General features: G+C 45.8%; 1 long non-coding RNA gene across 1 annotated transcript in view; it reads right to left on the bottom strand.

Annotated features, from left to right (window-relative positions):
- Positions 1-395: 395 nt before the first annotated feature.
- The window catches only part of LOC127472706 (uncharacterized), a 198,655-nt gene continuing 182,142 nt past the window's right edge, over positions 396-16,908 (bottom strand). Inside the window, exon 3 of the long non-coding RNA XR_007905115.1 lies at positions 396-571. This is a non-coding gene — a long non-coding RNA (uncharacterized LOC127472706). The remainder of the gene's footprint in view (positions 572-16,908) is intronic.

The following is a 16,908-nucleotide window of genomic DNA, read 5'->3' as shown; positions in this document are numbered from 1 at the left end:
GGACCAGCTTTGGTGGCCAGGAGTTTCTATGCTGAGATCACTGCAAGATGTTCTTCTGAGGTGGCTGTAAAAGACCAGCAGGATACAAGAACAGGGGGATATTTCCCTCCTCATCCCTGCTCTCAGTTAATTTGTGGGCAATTACTGCATCTTGAAACGCTTTCATTTGCACTGCAGGAAGAAGAAGGTTTTTTTAAAGATAATTTTCTTCAATGAATTATTGATGATTCAGATCAGGAGTCGTTTATTACCTTCTTCTTTTACAACAATAACTGAGCAGTTTTCAGTGTGAGGGTGTTTGTGGTGCCTGTGAATCCACACACACATGGGGAGACCATTTCCTTGGCTGAGAATCACAGAATCATGGAATCAACCAGGCTGGAGAAGATCTCTGAGATCATCAAGTCCAACCCTTGATCCAACCCCGCTGTGGTTCCCAGCCCATGGCACTGATGCCACATCCAGTCTGTCCTTAAACACCTCCAGGGATGGAGAATCCACCCCTTCCCTGGGCAGCCCATTCCAATGGCTGAGCACCCTCTCTGCAAAGAAATTCTTCCTAATATCCAACCTAACCCTCCCCTGGCACAGCTGCAGACCCAGCCCTCTTGTCTTGCTGATGGTTGCCTGGGAAAAGAGACCAACCCCCCCCGGCTCCCCCCTCCTGTCAGGGAGTTGCAGAGAGTGAGGAGGTCTCCCCTGAGCCTCCTCTTCTCCAGGCTGAGCCCCCCCAGCTCCCTCAGCCTCTCCTCACAGCACTTGTGCTCCAGTCCCTTCCCCAGCCTCGTTGCTCTCCTCTGGACCTGCTCCAGCCCCTCCATGTCCTTCCTGAGCTGAGGGCCCAGAACTGGACACAGCACTCCAGGGGTGGCCTCACCAGTGCTGAGTCCAGGGGCAGAATCACTTCCCTGGCCCTGTTGGCCACACTGTTCCTGAGCCAGGCCAGGATCCATTGGTCCTCTTGTCCCCCTGGGCACACTCTGGCTCCTGTTCAGCTCCCTGTCCATCCCCACTCCCAGCTCCCTTCCTGCCTGGCTGCTCTCCAGCCCCTCTGGCCCAGCCCGTGGGGCTGCCGGGGGTTGTTGTGGCCAAAGTGCAGGACCCGGCCCTTGGCCTTGTTGAACCTCATCCCCTTGGAATCAGCCCAACCCTCCAACCTGTCCAGGTCCCTCTGCAGAGCCCTCCTGCCTTCCAGCACAACAACACTTCCCCCAGCTTGATGTCATCTGCAAATGTGCTGATGGTTCACTCGATCCCCTCATCCTGATCATCATAAAGACATTAAACAGGACTGGGCCCAGCCCTGATCCCTGGGGACACCACTGGTGACCAGATCCCGACTGGAAGCAGCTCCAGCTCCATTCCCACCTATCTCTGGGACCCTCCAGCCAGTTCCTAACCCAGAACTCGTTGTTTATGCCAATGCCACCTTTGATTTTCAAGAGCAGGTCAGACAAGCTGCTGTCAGGCCTCATCTGGCTCCAAATCATGTCCTTGTGGTGCTCCTTTTGTCACATTTATCTCCTGTTGATAACGTGGAGCTGATGGCAGATAATCACACTGACAGATTTAGAGGGACCAGGCAGAGGAAACAAAAAAAAGGTGGCCAAAGGTTGTGCAAAATTCTTCAGTTTCCTCAAATATTTTACAGGGAAATGTAGAAATCGGTTAAAAAAATATATATAAAAAAATAAAAATAACAACCTGGAGGGATTTATCACATTTTAGCAACTGGAATTTTGCTGGCCCAGGGTGGGAATCTTGGCTCATGTGGGGATCTGGGTGTTGTCATATCCCTTTTTTTCCCCCGTCATGAGGTAAAACCACCTGAAAAAAAATACTGAGATCCATAAAAAAAATGAAGTAAAAGAAGAATTCATCCTCAAAACAACCCTCCTGGTGGAAGAAAAGCCAGAAGATTTTTCCAAGAGGCTCCTTTAAAACAGAGGGTGTGAAGCTGAAGATGTGGCAGCTCCCACAATTTTGGTTTATTTTGGGGGGTTTCACAGCTGTTCATGGTGTATTTTTTCATCAGGTCTGAGGGAAAACCCCCTCAAAATATAAAAACAAAGATGGTTTTGTCATGATGAGCTTCTCCTGAGGAAACTGGGGGGTTTTTTTGGCTTATTGGGATTTTGATTTCCAGCTGACACCGTGCCTGGCTTTGGCCTTGCCAGTTTTGCCTTGGATCCTGTCAGGGATTTGGTGGTGAGAAGGTGAAATGAGTTGTTCCTTTATGCCCAACAAGAATTATGGGGCTAAAATCTCAGCCATTGTCAAGGCAGAAAACTGAATTTATAAAGAGAAACATTAAACATCTGCTTGTCAGTTATTCCAGTGTTATCCCAGAAGTTTATTTGTGTAAGTTTGAATATTTTTGAGGGGTGCTCAGGTTCTTCCCCAAATCTGATTTACCATCACTGAAGCAAATTGGGATGATGAGATTTTGCCTCGAATACCACGTGTTATTTTTTTGGTGGTGCAAACAGAAACCAGTTCAATTCCTGTTTCACTGACATTTTTCTCTGCCACATAAAGTGACAAAAAGATGATGAACATAAAGCCTTCAGCCACCCAAGCCCTCCAAGTCCCAGTCAATAAGTTTACAGCCTCTCAGCTCTTCTGCTCTTTAACAGAACTTAAAAGGGTTGCAGTGAAAAAATAGTCTAACAAGTGGTGCTGCTCTAACAAGACTATTAGTTTCATTGATTTTCCAAGGAGGGAAAACCCCCAGCTAAAATTCAAGGAGGAGATTAATACAACTGCCTTTTAATAATATTAACTTTCTCCAAATCAATATTTTTCCTCATTTTACACCGTGCTCTGCTACACAGCAGCAGTTCCACACAAGTGGGGATAATCGATGTATCTGCAAGGACCTTTCCAAAGGCTGCTGGGAGGGACAAGGATCAGTCAAATCCTGGCCTGGAAAATCCCAGTGCCAGTTGGAGCTCAAATACCAGCAGATTGTTGCTGGGGATTCCAGATCCAGAGGGGTTTGGGGTGATGATGGTGAGATTTGCCTGGTGATGGGAATGGCTCTGTTGGCCAGGGTGGAGTCAGTTGTTTCCATGACAACCCCGTGTTTCCATGACAATCCTTCTGCAGAGGCCAGGTTTTGATCCTTGTTAAAACCCTGTCATTGGATTGGTAGAAGGTTTAGGGGGCATTTCCAGTCCTTTAGTGGAGTTCACAGAAATTCCAGGTATGGAATGAAAGGCTGATGTTGTTGGAAGGGACCTCTGGAGGTCACCTGGTCCAACCCTGCTGCTCAAGACTCAGATTCCCAGATGGATTTTGAGCATCCCCAAGAATGGAGTCTCCCCAGCTTCCCTCTGCCTCCTGTGCCAGCCCTCATTCCCCAAAGGAAAATCGTTCCCTGATATTCCCAATCTCCTGTGCCTCACTTTGGCAAGGCCAGGTTTCACACTCTCCTTCTTTACACCTCAATATTTAACTTTGGGGAATGTTTGTGCAGCACAAGGACAATAATTCCCACTATAAGCTGATGGGAAACCCCAAATCCCTTAAATTCCAATATCACCACACTACAGGCATCCCAGTGAATCAGGAGATTTTATGGATCCTGCCACAAATCATGAAGAAACTCCAAGGCCTGATGTGCTGCTGTCACAGACCTTGTGGCTGTTGCAAAATTAAGGGGAGTCTCACACTCATATTTTGACCTTTAGGGTGTCTCCCTGCATTAAATTTCTGCCATTATCACAGGGATTTTAATATTTCTTATCTATTTACAGCATTTAGGATGCACAAGGAGTATGGAGGGTCTGCATTCACTTTTTTTGGAAGTTGCCCACTCATTAGATCTAGTTAAAAAATTAAAATAATGGGGCAATTTTGGAAAGATCATATTGGGATATTTAGAATCCCAGAATGGTTTGGGTTGGGAGGGATCTTAAAGATCCTTCATTTCCAGCCCCCTGCCATGGGCAGGGGCACCTTCCACTAGCCCAGGCTGCTCCAAGCCCTGTCCAACATGGCCTTGGACACTTCCAGGGATCCAGGGACAACCACAGCTTCTCTGGGAATTCTATCCCAGCCCCTCCCCACCCTCTCCCAGGGAAGAACAAGGGGATCAGAGCAACAAGTTGTGAATATCCACAGCAAGAAGTTTTCCCCCCCAGTAAATGTCACTATGGAACTGAACAGCTCCTTCCCAGGGAAGTTTATATTCCTCAAATATTTAACTGGGCTTCTTGTGACTTCCCTGGTGCTTTGCAACATCTCTCCTTTGCTCTTCAGGTTGGAAAACATTCCAGAGCCCAGTTTTTAAAGCTGCTCTGTCAAACAGTTTTCACCCAAGCCACAGCTCCTCCGGAAAATCCATTCCAGCAAGAAGCAGAGGTGAGGTGGGGCTGGAGGCTGTTCAGGCACCAAAATGCAGCTGGGAGTGGCAAGTGCCTGTGCCAGGCTGGGTGTGGTGGCACTGCTGCCCGTGGTGCCCCATTCACAGGGAGTGAAGTTCTCCCCGTCCGCTCCCCGAGCGAACGATTAATGCCCGAGAAAAGCCTGAAAAATGGCTTTTCCCTTTGACCTTTCCAAGGTTTGTCATTTGGTTGACATACCCATTACCTCAAAAATCAAATGTGTTTGTCTAAACATTATTCTGATGTTTGCTTTGGGCCCCGAAGGTCAGACAGCTGACCACTAACTCGCTGACAGTGATCAATTCAGTCTGAAATCCTGTCACTTGGCCTGGTTATTCCCCGATCCATCTCTGCTCCGCCGGCCTCCCCCGCCACTTTCTGCTGTTGAGGCGCTTTTAAACCCAACAATAATCCAATTTGGGATTGATCAATGGGAATGTGTGGTCAGCTCAGCCGAATGACAGAGTCTGCACACAACCACTGACCACAAGCTTGGGGGGTGTTTTTGCGTGGGGCTGATTGCAAAACTTAATGGATGGAAACGCTTCCCGACCACAGCCCTCCCAGCCAGCAGGAGATTTGCCTGCTCAGGGCTCTCACTTGTCTTCCCTGAGCTTAGTTGGATGCAGGAACAGCGTCCTGGGTTTTGCTGTGCTGCTTTTCCCACCAAAATGTGCCTTGAATTCGGCACATTGTTGTCGGGAGAAGTTCGTGGCGGTTACCAGGAGTATCCCAGAAGGGGAAAAAAAGGCTCTACGAGGAGCTCTGAGCACAAAGTAACAAGGTGAGAGGAGGAAAGGGTCTAATTCTCAGGGGTTTTATTTAAAGGGAGGGAAGCTGAAGTTTCAGGGGTGTAGGTAAGACAGAGGAATGGCAGGACAAGAAGAAAGGAAAACAGTTTAGAAACAGCTTTCTGGGCTTGCACGGAGAACATTATGCCCAAATAATGCCCAGATGTTTTAGTGCCATTTGGCACAGGCAAGGGTTGCCCAGAGAAGCTGTGGCTACCCCTGGATCCCTGGAAGTGTCCAAGGCCAGGTTGGATGGGGCTTGGAGCAACCTGGGCTGGTGGAAGGTGTCCCTGCCCATGGCAGGGGGTTGGAAATGAATGATCTTTAAAATCCCTCCTAACCCAAAGCATTCTGGAATTCTGTGACTGACCCACAAAACGTGCTTTCCAGAGTGTGTTCTGAGGTTCACCTGGGAAGGAGAAAGGGATTCTTCTCCAGTTGTCTGTTTTTAGACCCATTCAAATTGTGAGTACGTCCTGGAGATGAGTTTTGTGTCCTCAAGTGCACAAACTTCATGGAATTGTTTTGCCACAGGACAGTCGGTGCCCCACACACTCATCTCCTCACTGAGATTAACTTTCTTTCACTGCTGAAATTAAACTTCTTCTGCTATGAAATGACATTTTCTGCATCCTAAATGCCTGTTTTCCTATTTCTGCTGTCTCTGCTCCCTGAGCCTGCTCAACAGGGCTCATCTTCCAAGGAATTGTTCGACTATGTGTCAATCCTTCCACTTGTCTTGAAGGTTTGGAGTGTCACCTTCCTTGGGAGGGCTGTTTTAGGAGGTGCAAGTCCACTGGCTGTGCCACCTGTGTGTGCAAGTCATGGAACCATGGAATGGGTTGGGTTGGGAGGGACCTTAAAGCTCATCCAACTCACCCAGGTCAGGGACACCTTCCACTAGCCCAGGCTGCTCCGAGCCCTGTCCAACTTGGCATTGAGCACTTCCAGGGATGAGGAATCCACAACCCCTCTGGTGGCTCTCACCACCCTCCAGCATCCCCTGTCCAAGCATGGAATTGCACCTCTCACCTCTCTGCCATCACCGTGGGTCTGTGACAACTCATCAAGATGAAGAACAGACTTTCCACAGCTTTTCCAACCACCAGCTTTTCCCTTGGATTCCTCATCCCTGGAAGTGCTCAAGGTCAAGTTGGACAGGGCTCGGAGCAACCTGGGCTAGTGGAAGGTGTCCCTGACCTCGATGAACTGAATGAGCTTTAAGGTCCCTTCCAACCCAACCCATTCCATGGTTCCATGACTCCCACACAGGTGGCACAGCCAGTGGACTTGCTTGGCAAACGCTGGTGGATGTTGCTGGGATGACACCTCCTCCTTGGTCCAGGAGCACGGGAAAGGCAGCACCAGACCAGCTGGTCCCTCTTTGCTCTGTTTGGAAGTGGGACAAGCTGGTTGGCAGAACTTTGGCTGAACTTTCCACCCTCAACCCCCACCCCTCCAGGAGGTCTGAAGTTGGATGCCACGGTGTGTCCCCTCCTTGGAACGAGGAGGGAGAACAAATCCTGATGTAGGAGGGATTCTCCTGGCAGCTCTGCCAGGGCAGTGGGAACACGAGCTCTTGGAAGTGACCAAGAGGACACCTCAGGAGATGCCAGGAGACCTCAGGAGACCCCAGGACACCTCAGGAGACCTCAGGACACCTCAGGAGACCTGAGGACACCTCCCTGGGACATGGAGGTCAGGCCCACTTCCAGCAGCCTTGGGACTCGCTGACACCAGTCTTTTGTTGGCAAATTCAGATTTTAGGTGTCTTACACCTGACCAGGGATGGTTTGGATGGAACATTTTCTGAAGGATGCTGGAAATTCCTCCCGGGAAGGTCACCAAAATTCCCCAGGGTGTTCCAGACCCTTCGCTGATTCCTTTCTTCCAGAATTACCCTTTTATTATCTCTCTTTAATCCTGCAGAATTGTCGAGGCAGCCTCGAGTCTCAGAGTGCAGCCGAGTTGAGGGGTAGAGTTTCAAGCCTGGAATTCCTCTTTTCCCGTTGTTTCTCCACCTTCCTTTGTCCTGGTGAGGAGCAAAGGGAAAATTGCCCTTTCAACAGGCACCTCAAAGAGACAGGTCCTGGAGATGGAGTTCAAATCTCTTGTATTCTGTTCTTTTTTGCTGAATTCATCTTTCTTCCCTATCCTTGTTCCAGTGGAGGGAACGTTTCCATGTCATTGTGTTTTCACAGGAGGATGAAGACTTTTACTTTGGATGGGATAAAATAAAATGAATGAAATAAATAGAATTAAATAAATACAATACAATAAAATAAAGTAAATAAAATAAAATAAATAAAATAAAATAAATAAAGTAAATAAAATAAAATAAATAAAGTAAATAAAATAAATAAAATAAAATTAAATAAAATAAATAAAATAAAATAAATAAAGTAAATAAAATAAATAAAATAAATAAAATAAAATAAGATAAAATAAATAAAGTAAATAAAATAAATAAAATAAAATTAAATAAAATAAATAAAATAAAATAAAATAAAATAAATAAAGTAAATAAAATAAATAAAATAAATAAAATAAAATAAAATAAAATAAATAAAATAAAATAAAATAAAATAAAATAAAATAAATAAAGTAAATAAAATAAATAAAATAAATAAAATAAAATAAAATAAGATAAAATAAATAAAATAAAATAAGATAAAATAAATAAAGTAAATAAAATAAATAAAATAAAATAAATAAAATAAAATAAAGTCAAATAAAATAAAGAAAATGAAATAAAATAAACAAAATAAAGTAAAATAAAATAAAATAAATTTCTTATTTGAGCTTCCTGCTTAGATTTCAGCTGGACACACTTTGATTATTCTGGAAAGTAAATCAGCTGGATATCACCTGGCTTGAGTATGGATTCAACATTTGGGGAATTATGTTGCTCAGAAATTGTGTAGCCACAAATTCCTTGGGCAACCTCACCACCCTCACAGGGAGAAATTTCTTCCCCATATCCAACCTAAATTTCCCCTATTTCAGCCTGAACCCAAATTTCAACCCAAAATAATGTTGAGTCTCGCTGTGCAAGATCCATTGTTGGTATAAATTGATGTCTGCTCACGGAACACAGGGATTTGAGGTTGATAAATAACAATTCATTGGCTCCAAGCCCATGTATTTTACAGGTTCCTCCCCCTCCATGCCTTTTTCTGTCTCCAAAAAATTATTTTAGCTTTCAGAGTTCATTAATTAGGAAAGAACTCGTGATTAATTGACGGCATTGCTCTGCCTGCACTGACACTGCCAGACATCCAGAGGTGGAATATGTGTAAACAACGGTTTTCCAGGTATAATTCCTTTTGTTCTTCTTTTTTGCTCAGAAAATTGGATAATGCTGCAGTACAGAAGATTTGGATTCATCTCAGCTGTGCTCAGATCCCATTTTCCTGCATTCCTCCCACTGCCCAGGCATTGGTTTGTTGTTAAAATAATAACCCATCTCAGCAATATAATCTGCCTCTGATAGCTGGTTCAATAGATTTTTAGAAAGTAATTAAAGCATATGACAGCAAATTGACGACCTTTTAATTATTTCAGGAGGGCTGAGTGCACAATCATTTCTCACATACCTGGAGAAAGCTTTGGGAATGAATTAGAAATTTAAATATGGTAAAATCCTTTTTTTTTTTTTACTTTTAAACACATTTTTCAGCTCTTTCCGTGCATCAGAGATGTGAACTCTGTCCCAATTTTCCTTAGGAAGTTTGTGCAGCTGAATCCTTCATATCCTGGGAATAGTGGGAGAAATCCTTGTCAGAGGATTGAGATCCCAGATAACAGTGGATCCCAGGAGGATCACTTCAAATAAAGGTCCATTTGGAATTTGTCATCTGTACAGTGAAAAATGAGTAAAAATAAATGGGGTGAATGCAAGGAAAATGGGCAGAATTGGTTAAAAATATATAAAATTATAATATATATATAAATTATATATAAATATATATAAATATATATAAATACATTTAAATATATTTACATATTTATATATATTTATAGATATTTGTATATTATATTTATATAAAAATATAAATATTTGTGTTATATATAAATATAATATAAATATATAAAAATATATAAAAAGACATATATTTATATATAAATTATAAAATATATATAAATTATAATATATATAAATTATAAAATATATAAAATTACAATATATATAATATATAAAAATTTATAGATTTTAGAAATATTAAAAAGGACTAAAAAAAACACCCCAAATTAGGGAGAATGGGTAAAATTGCCAAAAAGGATTAAAAAAAAGGTGAACAAAAATGACAAGAAAATATAAAAAGTAAGACAAAGAATCAAAAGGCCACAAAACTTATAGGAAATTGATGAAAATTTTTAAAAATAGCAAAAAAACTCCAGAAGAGATGAAATAGTAGAAATAGCCCTAAAATTAAAAAATAATCAATTTTCAATAAAATTTACATGAAAATAATGAAAAATCGCTGAAAATTGTCAAAAGGGACAAGAAAATGAAAACAAAAAGTCTGAAAATCAGCAAAAATTGAGAGGAACCCAAAAAGAATGAAAATCGAATGACAATCCATGAAAAATATTTAAAAAAATTCCAAATTTGAGGAAACACTCACCTCAAATTACCCAATTTTTTTGCTTCCCCTTAATGAAATTAAAGGCAGCCAGTTAATCTTTAGCAGGGATTTTTGAAGGCATTAATTCCAGGAAAAAAAAAAACAGGACTGCTTTATAACAAAGCACCTCCAGAGAGTGATCCTGATTTATTGTCGTGCAGGGGGAACTCAGCCCGTGTCTCAAGTGCTGGTTGCACTTTAGGATTGAATTAAATTTATGATTCCCTGTCATATGGGACATTTTGGGGTTGTTCTGGCTGAGTTTTTTCCTTTTTTTCCTGATTTTCTTGGCCATTTCCAGCACTTTGAGTGTTCCCACTGCTCTGCTGGTGTCACAGATTTCCATTAAGGACATGCCTTGATGATGAGAGAGACTTTTAGCTCGTTTTTAAGTGGTGGGAAAAGGGCAGGAAGGTTTCCATGAATGATCCCCACACACTTTTCCACATCCAAAAACCAGGAATAGAGCAAATCCAGAGCTGGACAAGGTCAGGGGCTTCCCATATAACTGCAAAGAGTCAAAGTTGTCCTTCTTACTCTGCTCCTCCTCCTTGAAAAAGCATTAATTAAAATATCCTAGACCTCAAAACCAGACATTTTTAAGAACACAAACCCAGTTTGTGCCATTTCAGAGCAGTTATCGAATTCCTGAAGTTCCTGTTGGGAATTAGCCCATGTTTTTATCCTCAGCAAAAATGGCCCTACAAGGAACAGCACCCTCTCCTGCAAAGAGTCAAAGGTGTCCATCTTGCTCCTCCTCCTCGAAAAAACATTAATTAAAATATCACAGACCTCAAACCCAACATTTTTAACATGAGCAACCCAGTTTGTGTCATTTCAGAGCAGTTATTGAATTCCTGTTGGGAATTAGCCCACGTTTTTATCCTCAGCAAAAACGGCCCTGCAAGGAAAAAACATCCTCTCCTTTGTTCTGGCCACTTGGCATTTATTTTTCCCCCAAAGGCAGCAAAGTGCTGCCTGCAGCTCCTCACCCCAAATCCAAGGATCTCCACTTCAAACCTCATCAGCTGTGCCCTCTGGAGCTGCCACAATTCCCACCAGATGGTGGAATGTCCATGCTCTGCATCCTCGGGATTCAACTGCCTGTGAGGAGCAGTCCCCTATGGAACCAGCCAATGTGGGAAAATCTGGGAACAAACCGAACCCCACACCTACATTTGGGTGCACATGTGACACCTTCACCTTGATGTCCCCAACCCACCAAAAATGACATTCAATCGTCAGAACATTTTCCCCAAACTTCTGAATTTCCCTGTTTTTACTCTGGCTTTTGGACCTGAGCTCCCGTGGTTTAACCTCCTGGAGGTATCAAGGGACAGTGAATCCTGCAAAGACCTGAACTCTGGGTCCCTTTTGCATTTAAAGCTGCCTGGCCTTGCCAGGCATTAAACTGGGGTTAATTCCCCTCCCTTTTTTCCCTTGTTATTTGGGATTGCAGAATATCAACCTACATCACATTTGTTGACTGATCCCTTCCCTTCCCTTCCCTTCCCTTCCCTTCCCTTCCCTTCCCTTCCCTTCCCTTCCCTTCCCGAGACTTCCTAAACCTTCCCAAACCTTCCCTTCCCAAACCTCCCCTCCCCTCGTTTTGAGGAGAAATTGTGCTCCCTAATAAAAACAGTATTTAGGTGTTTGCTTTAACATGTTTTTTAACTTAAGCAATTTCCTGGGATGAGCAGGTTTTGAGAAATTAGATTAATTTACTTTTTTTTTTTTCAGGTTGTTGTTTGTGGAGCCTGCAAATTATTCTGATCCTCACTTTCTACAACCATGTACCCCTATTTTCCCCCTATAAATATGTGGGATGCACACCGAGGCAGCAGAGCCACCCCGGAGCGGTGCTCCAGCAGGAATCTGCCTTCCCGAAGGATCTCAGACACATTCCCTGCCTGCATTTCTTCTCTCGGCCTTTTGGTGTCATTCTCTTATCAACGTGGAGAGCGAAGAATCGAAATCGCTTCTCCCTTTTGGGAGCTGGTAGCAAATAAAACCTCCTGGAAGGTGGGAAGGATGGAGTTAAACCTCTCCATGGGCCCATTCCCTGCTAAGATCCCTGGGAAAGGGGTGCCCATCACTGCCAGGCAGGAAGGTGGGTTCGTGTCTAGGATAGAGATGTTCAGTTATGAGTGAGATGGGGTGAAAGGTCCAGGAGATCCCTGCCTGAATCCTGGAATCAACTGGGTTGGAAAAGACCTCCGAGATCATCAAGTCCAACCCTTGATCCAATCCCACCGTGGTTCCCAGCCCATGGCACTGATGCCACATCCAGTCTGTCCTTAAACACCTCCAGGGATGGAGAATCCACCCCCTCCCTGGGCAGCCCATTCCAATGGCTGAGCACCCTCTCTGCAAAGAAATTCTTTCTAATCTCCAACCTAACCCTCCCCTGGCACAGCTGCAGACCCAGCCCTCTTGTCTTGCTGATGGTTGCCTGGGAGAAGAGACCAACCCCCCCCTGGCTCCCCCCTCCTGTCAGGGAGTTGCAGAGAGTGAGGAGGTCTCCCCTGAGCCTCCTCTTCTCCAGGCTGAGCCCCCCCAGCTCCCTCAGCCTCTCCTCACAGCACTTGTGCTCCAGTCCCTTCCCCAGCCTCGTTGCTCTCCTCTGGACCTGCTCCAGCCCCTCCATGTCCTTCCTGAGCTGAGGGCCCAGAACTGGACACAGCACTCCAGGGGTGGCCTCACCAGTGCTGAGTCCAGGGGCAGAATCACTTCCTTGGACCTGTTGGCCACCCTGTTCCTGAGCCAGGCCAGGATCCATTGGCCCTCTTGTCCACCTGGGCACACTCTGGCTCCTGTTCAGCTCCCTGTCCATCCCCACTCCCAGCTCCCTTCCTGCCTGGCTGCTCTCCAGCCCCTCTGGCCCAGCCTGGAGCTGCCGGGGGTTGTTGTGGCCAAAGGGCAGGACCCGGCCCTTGGCCTGGTTGAACCTCATCCATTGGAATCAGCCCATGGATCCAGCTTGTCCAGGTCCCTCTGCAGAACTCTCCTGCCTTCCTGCCTGGCCCTGCCTTGGCTCTGCCTGTGTCCTGGAGAGGGTCTGGAGGGGCCATGTGAGGTCTGGCAGAGGTTTCTTGGCTGGTGCAGCTGGAGCAGAGGACACTGAGGGGAGATTCACTGGGGGCTGCAGCTCTTCCCAAGGGGTAGCTCCGACCTCTGCTCGCTGGGAGCAGGGACAGGAGCCAGGGAAGGGATGGAGCTGGGACAGGGCAGGCTCAGGGTGGATCTCAGGACAAGGTTCTTCCCCCAGAGGGTGGTGGGCACTGCCCAGGCTCCCCAGGGCAGTGGGCACGGCCCCAAGGCTGCCAGAGCTCCAGGAGGGTTTGGACAACGCTCTGAGGGACAGGGGGGAGTGTTGGGGTGTCCTGGGCAGGGCCAGGGCTTGGACTGGATGAGCCTTGGGGGTCCCTCCCAACTCAGGACATTCAGTCCTGCCAAGGTCAAGCCCCAACAAACTGAAAATTTAAGCCTTGTTCACATCCAAGATGTGCCTAATTTAGGACAAATCCATCTCTTTGTGTTTCTTCTCCCTTTTTTCCCTTTCAATTTTTTTTCACTTTCCATTCAGCTCCAAGGCAGAGCTTGGAAGGAGGAGATGGGCCTGTCTGTGGACAAACTTGTGATATTTCACACTGGCATCTGTTCCTCCCCCCCCAAAAAAAACCAACCATGAATTCTAGGAAGGGAGATGAGTGTTGTCACTGAAATAAATGTGCCACCCTACCTTGTGTTTAAAATTACAAGCAGAAAACCATCATTTTCTGCATTTCCAGGGCCCTGGAAAGCTGAGCTCTGGTGCCCACTCCTGCATCTCCTGGAGAGAAGATTCCCAGGATAAAGCTGGAGGGCACAGGGAAACAAAAAATGTGGTGGGGCTGTACCAACCATAGGTTATTTTTTTTAGTTTGTTGATTGGTCTGGAAGGGAAAAATGGCTTGATGGGAAGTTTTGGTAGCAATTAATAAAAAGTCAAATTGAGCATTTCCTTTTTTTTTCCGAGAGAAAATATTCCAGCACTCCCAAGTTTGTGTGCATGGGGGGTGGTGAGGATTTTTTCAGGATTTACTTCCTGGATTGAAGGGTTATTTTAGATTCTTTGAAGTGGTGTAAATGAATAAAATCCATCTAGTGAGCATGCTGGAGGAGCTGTGCCGTGGTTACAGGGACAGACCCAACCAGGCTCTTCAAACTGGGATTGAAATCCAAATTTTCCTGCAGAGAAATCGCCCCACTCTTGGAATCTGTTGGGCTGAAACATTCAGTGGCTGTTTCAGGATCAACAAAGCTGGGAGACACTCGAGAAGTGACAATGCAACCCTGCCAGTTTGAAAGGAAGGATTTCTTTCCCATGGAAATATCCTGCAGAAGACAATTTAGTTTTTGACCCTCTTCCTGAAACCTGCCCTGCCAGCTCAGGGCGTGGAGCAAAGTGTTGCATTTGTGGTAGAGCATAAAAAGGAGGTTTTTTTTTTTCCTTTAATGAGCTTTTAAAAAACCTAATTTTGCTTCCTCTGAGTACAAACAGTTATTTATGACCATTGGCAAAGGATCTGCTTGAATGCATTTATGAAATAACACCAGGAAGAGCTTCATTTTCCTTCAGACTTTCATTAAACGTTTCTAGAAAATTCAGAAATGGGATAAAAGTCATTCCTTTCTTCCTTCTTTTCTCCCTCCTCCCTTCAGGAATAAGTCTGTCTCTAGGAACAGGGAGTCAACTGATACAGTTGGATACCAGACACCACATTCTATCAGAGTAAGATTACTAAAAAAATGAAAATAAAATGGGAAAAAAACATTAAAGGAATTTGGAGAAATGTGCGTTTTTACTGCCTTTATTTCACAACCCTGTTGGATTATATTCTCTTTTTCTTGAAAGCGAACATGGTGGGAGAGATTTACTTGTGAGAATCTTTTCAGAAAAAAAAAAAGGATTTAGCCTTCATTGGATCATCCAGGGAGAATTTTCCTGTGCCCTGGGAAGGTTTGGGATTGGCAGTTCCTCTGCAATAACCCAGATTCTGAAGAACAGGAGTGTTGGTTGTGATGGCAAAGCATCTCTTGACCCAAATCTGCTCCAGAATAAGGAAATATAGAATCATGAAATGATTGGGTTGGAAGAGACCTTAAAGCCACCCCCTGCCATGGGCAGGGACACTTTCCACAATCCCAGGTTGCTCCAAGCCCCATCCAACCTGGACTAGGACACTTCCAGGGATCCAGGGGCAGCCACAGCTTCTCTGGGCAACACACTTGAAGCTGTTATGGGATTCATCCACTTTTCCTTGTCTCAGAAGAACAGGGATGAGGTTTGAAAGCCCCTGGATTCAGCACACACCTGATGTCCCCAACCCATTTAGGGCCATGCCAAGGCTCTCCTTGACTTCCAGAAGTTTTGAACGAGCTTCAACCCTCTTGGCTGGTCCCTTCCCCTGCCCCAGGTCCATCTCCATCCTGCAGAGATTTCTTGCCTTTGTTGGGAAATTTCTTCATGGAAAGGGTTGCTAAACACTGGAAGGGGCTGCCCAGGGAGGGGTGGAGTCCCCACCCCTGGAAGTGTTCAGGGAACCACTGGAGGTGGCACTCAGTGCTCTGGGCTGGGGGACAAGGTGGGCATCAGGCACAGTTGGAATTGATGACCTTTGGAGCTCTTTTCCAACCTTTATGATTCTGGGATTCTCTAAAAATTTTTGGATGCGTTTCTCTCTTAATTTTGAGGTCTTTCCTCCAGCCCTTCAGATCCCTTGATGCCCGAAAGGTGTCTTGTGGCAGAGTGTTATTTTTGTTTCTTTTCCAGGCCCATTTTGAGGGATGTTCTGTGAGACTGCAGGAAGGATAAAACATGGGGGATTTTTTAATCCTCTCCCAGGGTGTTGGCCTCCTTCCACCAACCCTATTCTCCACAGAGACACGAGACAGAAACCGTTCTCTGAACCAATTCTGCAAGTCTAGAGTTTGGTTTGAGGTTTCGTGCTGAGGTTTGGAGTGACTCACATTTTGCAAACAGGTCTCCTCGGTCTCTGAAGAGTTCCACCACCTATTTAAGGTAGAAATATGCAGCCTGGTACATAATGCACATGCTGCCTGCAGGCTCCAAACCACAAGTGGCTCCGAAAAGCCAGAGCGGTGAATCCAGCTGGGAAAGTTCAAAATAATGAAAGAACAGCCACTTCTTGCTCTATTGCTGCCCGTGACAGCTCTATTTGTGATGCCAAGTCCCGTGGGGAATATAAAACCAAAATATAGTTAATAAGGGCTTTCAATCAGTGCTGGTTACTCAGATGTTCTGTCAGTACCTTCAGCTGTGATCTCAGGGCTGTTGAGCTGCAGGAAATGTGGTGCCTGTTTGGAACGAGAGAAGATGTTTTGTGCTTGTGGTGTTGTTCTGTTTCTTGTAGCTCAGGAGATTTTTGTTCTGCCACAAAGTCTCTTTTGCAGAATTCTGGAATCCCAGAGGTTGGAAAAGAGCTGAAGGTCATCCAGTCCCCCCTGTGCCCCATCCCCACCTTGTCCCCCAGCCCAGAGCACTGAGTGCCACGGCCAGGCCTTCCTGGGACACCTCCAGGGCTGGGCACTCCAAACCTCCCTGGGCAGCCCCTGCCAAGGCCTCACCACCCTTTCCAGCAGCAAATTCCTCCTGATGTCCAACCTGAGCCTCCCCTGGCACAGCTGGAGGCCGTTCCCTCTCCTCCTGTCCCTTGTTCCCTGGCAGCAGAGCCCGACCCCCCCCGGCTCCCCCCTCCTGTCAGGGGGTTGCAGAGCCAGAAGGTCCCCCCTGAGCCTCCTTTTCTCCAGGATGAGCCCCCCCAGCTCCCTCAGCCCCTCCTGCTGCTCCAGCCCCTTCCCAGCTCCGTTCCCTTCCCTGCACACGCTCCAGCCCCTCCAGGTCTCTCTTCCATGAGGTTCCAGACCTGGACACAGCCCTGGAGGTCCCTCAGCAGTGCCAGCACAGGGGACAGTCCCTGCCCTGGGCTGTGCCCACACTATCCCTGATCCAAACCAGGTTCCATTGGCCTCTTACCCCCCTGGGCACACCTGGGCTCACATCCAGAATTTTTCCAACATGAACAAATCCACTATTAT

Source organism: Manacus candei, unplaced genomic scaffold (genome assembly GCF_025592945.1).
Source record: "Manacus candei isolate 608988 ecotype Guabito, Panama unplaced genomic scaffold, ASM2559294v1 h1tg000031l, whole genome shotgun sequence".
NCBI classification, from domain to species: domain Eukaryota; kingdom Metazoa; phylum Chordata; class Aves; order Passeriformes; family Pipridae; genus Manacus; species Manacus candei.
This window is presented reverse-complemented; position numbering and strand designations above follow the sequence as displayed.